Source organism: Ctenocephalides felis, unplaced genomic scaffold (assembly GCF_003426905.1).
Source record: "Ctenocephalides felis isolate EL2017-DRISC unplaced genomic scaffold, ASM342690v1 CF-g0.4_SCAFFOLD_03571, whole genome shotgun sequence".
Classification (NCBI taxonomy): Eukaryota; Metazoa; Arthropoda; class Insecta; order Siphonaptera; family Pulicidae; genus Ctenocephalides; species Ctenocephalides felis.
In genome coordinates this window covers 70,491,960-70,500,534 of record NW_020539725.1, presented here as the reverse complement: position 1 = coordinate 70,500,534, position 8,575 = coordinate 70,491,960, and positions in this window count along the sequence as shown.

Here is an 8,575-nt window from a genome sequence, read left to right as displayed (position 1 = left end):
ACCATTAATTTTTATTTGCAATAATAACATATATATTTTATATATCTCAGTAAGACAGAACTGTTTGGTATGAGAAATCATACAAAATATCTATATGTAGTAAATTAAAATATTATTTTGTAGTAAATTAAATTATCAAACGTTTTTTAAAATGCAAAATGCAATTATTTAAATTTAATTAATTTTTTATAAAATGTTATGTGATGAATTGAGGGTTCATTGCGTTATTAATTTTACTACTAAAATAGTAGTATTTGTTTCTAATTCAAAGATTTTGCCTAAATGTTTTATTTTACGTTCAATCAATTTCTTGTTAAAAACACTTTATTTCAATATTAATATCAGAACAAAAAAAATTTGGACTTTATTTTAACACGTTGATTGCCATGTCAGTCATATTTGCCTGACGCTAAAAAGTTCGACATGAGCCATGTCAGACATATATGCCAAACATTCGCAATTTGATAGAAAAAATAAAGGTTTATCATAAGGCCATTTTGTCATATATGTGTGACAAAAAAGGTGTTTTTCCAAGAATTTCGTGAAAACTATTTTTTCTTCGATACACTAATAAGATATTATTGGTTTTCTTGATACATTTTTAACTAACTTATCTTATAAAGTTACCATGGCGAAAGTAAAAAAAAATGATCATAAAATGGTGATTCACGTGTTAATTTATTATCACCATTTATTCTATTACTTCTGATATTTATTTTTGATCATATTTAAACCCAAAATTCACAAGTAATACTATTTTTTTAGTAGTTCTAAACGACTGACTATAAAAGAAACAAAAATAAATATTTTAATTCCAAACTGCCTTTAAAAATAAATTTATTAATGAATAAGAGTCTTTAATCTAGCAAGATCTACGTTAATCTTTTTTCACAGCACATGGAAGTAAAGTCCAAAAATGTTTATTAAATTCCTTTAATTCGCAAACCAAGATTATAATATTAGAGAACAAGAAGTATATAATTCAAGAACGATAAGGAAACTGGATTGGAATCATATATGAAAATACAAAAAAAATCTCCCACAAGTAACAAGAGCATAATGCTGTACTGTTCGTCTTGATGAATAATTTGAAAGCACACATAATTCCTCTTATTTATACAAAGTCAATTTAAATATGATCTATATAATTTGTTTGATTCTACATGTTTGAATTTCATTGAAGCAATATATAACATATGATTTCCCGACCTGTTGCTCTTGACATGTGTTATATATTTCTATCATTCAAGATAGAAGTCACATTAGCCGATGGACAGATGCCAAAACTTTTAAAGTCATTCTGAATCATTCACCAGGATTGGCGGTATTGCTCTTAGATGTATTAAATTTCATTGAAAGTGAAATTTAATTGTTGTGCAATTTGTTAGAGAAATAAGACAGAAACAGGCTCTCATTACAGCAATTACAATAAATTATCATCGTGGTACTTGAGATTAGTACTTTAATTATTTACCTCTATGAATTTTCTACCTATTTCTAGGTAAAAAATATGTTAACAAATATGTAGTATTTATTCGTAATTATTTGTTTTTTTTATAAAATTCAATTACATCAATCATTAACCTTCTATAGTGAAAGCTCTCTTAACAATCTCTAAATAAAGATAACTTCAACTTTACTACATTATCTCTTACGATTATCGTTTAGTCTATATTTTATTTAGTTAAATATTTTCCAAGTATAAATTGTTATAGATCTAATTTCAACTTTTACTACATGCTATAAATATTTTACTACCGAAACATGATCTTCTCGAATACCACTGTCGAGAAAACAAATAAAATGTGAACACATCATTATACATTTTCACTTAGCAACGCACAGTTTACTTTGAAATTTATTAGCTGCCTGAAATGCCAAATAAATAGAAATGGGCATTTTACACGAATTCAAATATCAATACATCATTTAAAATATATGTTTACGTCTACAGTTATATTTGCTTTCCATTATCCAGAATGTTAGACATTTTCACATATTCTGGTACAGGATATTCAAAGTAAAAATAGCAAAATGATACTTAACAAAATTTTCACTTGGAAAAAGTTTAGAAAAAAATGAAAATTTTGCATTACATTTTATTTTGTTTATATAAGCTAACTAATTAATGTAATAAATTTACTATGAAGATTTCTCATCTTGTTCTTCATGTTTGGTGCTACTTCGTAGAATTTTTTATTCTAGACAATTTATTAAATTATTTTATATGATTATATTTGTATATCAAAATGCAATTGTATTTATAGATAGATTTCATTATGCCATATTTGACTTTTTAGTAAAATACATTTCTAAATCAAATATATACTTAGGATTTAGTTGGGTTGAAAAGTTCAAGGAAAACTAATTTCTTAGAAAGAAGCATTAATAATTGAGAGACTATTCATGGGCAAATATAAGGGATTATTTGATACTTCGAAATAGTACAATAAAAGTAATTAGGTGTTATTATTAAAGAGTACTTAAAAAATATATATATAATTTTATTAGACCAGGACTTAGCCTTAGACGTTCACATATTTTGTCTTCTGAGACATTAAGTTAAGGGCACGATTTGGGTGAAACAAATAGTAGGTAAATGAATTTGAAAAAAATACAAATAAAATTCAACAAATGATACAAAATTATTTTAATTATTATTGTGATTTGTAATTACTAACATTTTTATTTTAATTTTTTTATATTATTCAAATTGAAGTTTTTTCTTATATCAGTTCTGTACTTTACAGAGTCATATTGACTCCAATTGTTATAATTAAATAAAAAAAGGTATTGCAAAATGTACTTAACATTTAAAATTTTAAATAATTACTATTTTTTATAAAACAATTCTGTCTTTTATCTTGGCACATTCAAGCAATTAGTTCTGCATTTAATATTAAAACAGAACAAGAAAATCTAGGTTTTCTAAAAATAATTTAAATGTCGAAGAGAGAATCATACATATGGTTGTGAAAACTCTATTTATCTAAAGTTACAAAATCAGGAGTTCGAGATTTTGATGGTAATGACCTATTAAAAATTCTAATTAAAAAACATATGGTCTGGATTTATTTTTTGATTTTTGTACAGAAATTATAAGTCTTAAAATAAGAGTGAAATATTTTATGATTATTTATAATTAATTATGATTAGTTATGTTACCTAATTTGAAGGAGTTATATCTGCAAGAAATTATTATTTATAGTGGAGTTATTATTACTAGAAATATATTTTACATTTGAAAATCCCGATAAAAATTTAAGGTATTGTTAAAATATTATATTCAGCAGAAAAACGGTCATAAGAGTTATAATATTTATTTTCCACATTTTATACTGTAGATAAATATAAAAAAAATGTGAAAATATCAGTAAGCATGATGACTCAGAACTATATCAAAAATTAAGACAGTAACGATTTCCAAAAATTTCCAGGCATAATGAAATTTTGTAATTCTATATACAAAAATCTACAATTTACTGGAATCATAAACGATTTTATTGAGTATCATCATAATTTCCAATTATTTAACTTATGTGTTTTTGATTAAAATTATTTTTAAATAGCAAACGCCTAGAAAATTTATTTTAATCGCTTGAAATGTAATATGCATTCAAAATAAAAACTTAAACAAAAAGATAATGTTTTTGTTATAATTTGTTCTTCGAAATTAGGTTTTTAGGGCCATAATTACTTTCCACATTTTATACTGTAGATAAATATAAAAAATGTGAAAATTTCAATAAGCATGATGACTCAAAACTTTTAAAAAATTAAGGCAGTAACATTTTTCTGAACATTTCAGGCTTAATAAAATTTTTTAATTTAGATGTCTATAGACAAAAATCTCTAATTTATTAAAAACATAAATGATTTTATTGAGTATCATCCTATTTTTTTAATCACATAATTTATAGATGTGTTTTCGATTAAAATTATTTTTAAATAGCAAACGCCTAGAAAATTTATTTCAAATGTCAGTTCAAATTTCAATTTATTTCAGCGCTTAAAACAAAAACTTAATGAAAGAATAATGTTATTGTTATAACTTTTTCTTCGAAATTAAATCTTTGCAGTCATAATTAAAGTTAATAGCTTATTATAAAAATATTTACAAATATTTATCTCATTTAGATTTTGTTACATCAATATTTGCTCAAAAAGATATCTGTGTTTAATAACTCGAATGTTTATATTTTGCACAGACAAAAGCTAAATATACTTGGTAAATTTTTGTGTGAGCAATTTGAAAAAATCTATTTTGGTAAAAGACAATTAGATGAGTGAAATTGTAGAATCAGTAGAAAAATCTCGTAAAATAGTAAAATGTAATTTTTAGTAATTATTTTTATGTTAGTTCTTTAATTTTAGAAACTAAGCCTACAAACTATAATATAAAACAAAAAATAACAAAAAAATTCATGTCTAATAGTATCTCTATACGTCGAAAGTTATAAATAATTTTAAAACTTAATTTTCATTAACCAAAACTATTTTTTATTAATTGTGCTTAAGTAAAATTTGCATCGAAATGATTTCATGTAAGTTTTGTTTAAAATAATTACAGCATTTAATATTCTTCTAAATAATTCAAAACTATGTGCTCAAAAGATTAAGATATAAAATGTGTCATTTGTATCCAAAGACTTTGTACAATTATTTCTTATATACAAATACTGATAAAAGCTTTGGCAGTATATAAAGTATATATATATATATATATATATATAAATGTATATGTATATATGTACATTAATTAAGCTATTAACTCTATCAAAGCAGATATAAATTATCTTCCACGTGTTTCGCACACAATCAAACAGAATATTTTTTAACTGGCAGTTTAAAAACTTCCATGATTTTGTTTGAAAATTAAGTTTGTGATACAAAATCTTCGTGCCAGATTTAATATTAGCAACCATTAATTAATCTGGGCCACTCACCGATAAAAAGAAGTGTTACGGCAGTTAATTTACGCCCGAAAATATATTTCTGGAAGAAATCAAACTTATTTCTGGAACAGAATTGACTTGTTTGTGTTTGAAGATATTTTGAAACGTTTACTGAAATGGATCGATTATATTTAAAATCGATTCAGGGTCAGGAAAATAAGATTGTCTGAAAAGTGCGTAGTAATTTCATAGATATTTTAACACGTTAATTGCCATGTCAGTCATATGTGTCTGACGCTAAAATGTTCCTAACATATATTTCTGACGCGATTTGGTAAATGGAGGAAATAAAATTTAATCATATTTAAACGAATATAAATAAATGGTTTTGATGTAGAGCCATATTAGTCATATGTATGTGACATAAAAAATTGTGTTTTTCCAGAAATTTTTTGAAATTGTTTTTTTGTTTGATACAGTAAGTTTTCTTGTTAATTCTTGACTAAATTATCTAATAAAATTACCATGACCCATATGAAATTTTTCTGATATTATCGTGGCAAATAACGTGTTAACAATGAATTTTAATTCATAATAATGATTTAACGATAGTTTAATTTTTTTATATTTATGAAACAACATTTAGAATTGACTTTGGTGTTTTATAAACTCTTATGTTTAAGTTTTATTTTTAGTACGATATTGTGAAACGCAACACAAAGTATTTTTTTTTTTAGTTTTAATTATAATTATGATTTGGGAAATAAATTTGAACTAACTGTATTCTATATAAAACAAAACAAATATTTCTGTAATAAAAATTTACCAAGTGATTTACGTTGTTTGGATTAAATAATCATGTACATTTATCAGAAAAGATGCAACTGAAGCAAAATCAATACAAAAGTGAATTAAAAATCTATTTTTTTAAACACAACAAATTAAATTAATTTGTCAAATAATTCTATGCCAACTAGTTTAATATTTTTTTGCATTTGAATCATTCAAATCGGTTGATCCGTGCTCGCAAAATAGTAGAAGGAAAAATGTATCCAAACTTTTTGTATTTTTTTAAGGTATGCCAAAATGTTCAGAAAGCTTGGAAATTAAAGATATGCAAAAAAACTATTTTAGATTTTTTACGATTGCTATACCTACAAAATTTTTTACGATTGCTTAACCTACGAAAAGTAAGGTAAGTAACTAATTCGAGAAATAACTATTATAAAATATCAATAACAATATATTAATTATAAATTATTAATATAAATAAATATATTTTTGATATATATTAAACAGCAACCAGAATTGACTTTGGTGTTCTATAAGCTGTTGTGTTTAAATTCTTTATCACGAATAATATAGTAGAAGGCAACCCAAAGGTTTTCTTTCATAATTATTTATTTTCAATTATGTTTACATTTGTTTGACAAAATTAAACTGCATTTTAAACGAACTTATGTCGGCTTTTTATCTTAAAATCTATAACTTTAAAAAAAAATGTAATAATGAGATCCGTTAACAGTTTGAGTTACTCTATTTATAATTGTTTTAGGTGAAAAAATCAAATCCAAAATTTGTATAAAATATAGGTGTACTTGTCCGTGAAAGAAACATTTTTGGTAAAAGATATTATGTTTTGAGAACATAATTCCATCAACATTTTGGCACAATAATGGATATCACTAACACATTACATCTCCAGGAAAGGTTCATCTCTACCAATATGACAACTTTTATATTTGTATCTATAATAAATAGTAGCTATTTCTTAATATTTGTGCAAATGTTGTATTATAATTTCGATTATTTCAAATAGTTCTTGGCTATTTTAATTTTGGTTTCTGAGCTTGTATCGCGTTAATAAAGAATTTTATCGCCGGTCTATTCTTGGTGGCCACCGCAAGAAATGTAAAGGATTACAAATTTCGGCATCGTGGTTTACGAACCTGTCCTACTCCGAACTAAAACTAAACTGATATTAGTTAGACAGCTCATCGATAACAAAAATTGAAATATCCGATACATATATAGAGTTTTAAAATTCATGTAAAACCTACTTAAACCTATTCTCAATTGCACGACTTTTACCGAGGCGCAACATTTTACGAACATCGTTTGAATATCGTAATATCGTTCGAAAATCATAGTATCGAACAAATGTCGTACGAATATCGTATGAATACCGTACAAATGTCGTAATATCGTAAGAATATCGTACGAATATCGTACGGATGTCGTACGGATGTCGTACGAATATCGATGCCAAAGTTCCATTGTTATCCCAAAATGTTGATGAAATTATGTTCTCAAAACATAATATCTTTAACCAAAAATGTCTCACAGTAAATCTTTCACGCAAAAGTGCACCTATGTTTTATAAAAAATTAGGATTTGATTTTTTTATCTAAAACTATTATAAATAGAGTAAGAACTTAACTCAACTTACCAAACTGTTCACGGATCTCATGATTACTACTCCTCTCAAAGTTATAAGTTTTAAGAAAAAAAAAAAACGACGTAAGTTCGTTCAAATAAGGTTATTTTAAAAACTAGGAGAATGTTAATTTTTATAAAAAATATAATAATTCCAGTTATAATGTTCATAATATTTACATTAAAGTATTATTCGAAACATCAATCTCACTTTGCCTAAAAACACAGTATTAACAGACACATTTCTAATAAATAGCCATTTATATATTGTTTGAAATTGAAGTTACGATTTTCAACACTTCTATTGTGTCACATCTATTGTGTCAAAATATATCACAGATTTAAATATAGTAGAATTAAATGAAAAAATATAATAGTACGTTATGTTTGGTCTTGGAAATAAAGATTAACCTTGAATTAATATAGGATGACTTGAGGATTTTAGAATTTTAAAAACAACAATGTAGAATGAATGAATTATATAAATTGCCAAATATTATCAATATAATTTTGTACCGAATTTTATCTCAAACTTCTGATGCTTTGGCTTTTGTACAACTGAATATATTTTTATTATTAACATAAAATATATTTGGCTTATATAATATTCAGTTTAAATTTGTCAAACAAATATATACATAATTGAAAATAAATAATTAGGAAAGAAAACAATTGGGTTTCTTACTACAATATTATTCGTAATAAATAACTGATCGCTATTCCATATATATATCAAGAAAATTATTTATTATTGTTGACACATTTTCATATTTTATATTTACAATCCATTAATTTATAATAAAATTATTATAAGTTTCTAAATTCTTAACTAAAGCTTATAATAATTTATTGAAAGAAGTGAAAAAAACTGCTAAACGTAGAAATTATTATTTATGGTTTATATTTGTTATATTTTAATCAATATAAGAAAAATACTAGAAGGATAATTTGTAGTAATTTATATGGTTTCTTTATCAGTAGAGTACACTATTATCAGAAACATAGAAAACTATCAAATGCAACATTTAGTTGCAAAGTCAGGTGTGCAATTTCCTCAATGTGACGTCATAAAATATAATTTATTGTAGACTGTAGAATTATTATTATAATCATGTGTGTTTAGTTTTCGATCACAATGTAATTTGTATACATTGTTGCAAATGTGAGTGGAATTAGATAAATTTATTGTTTTATCACCTGTTATTTTATTATTTAATACTAACTCAAACTGAAAATTTTAATTA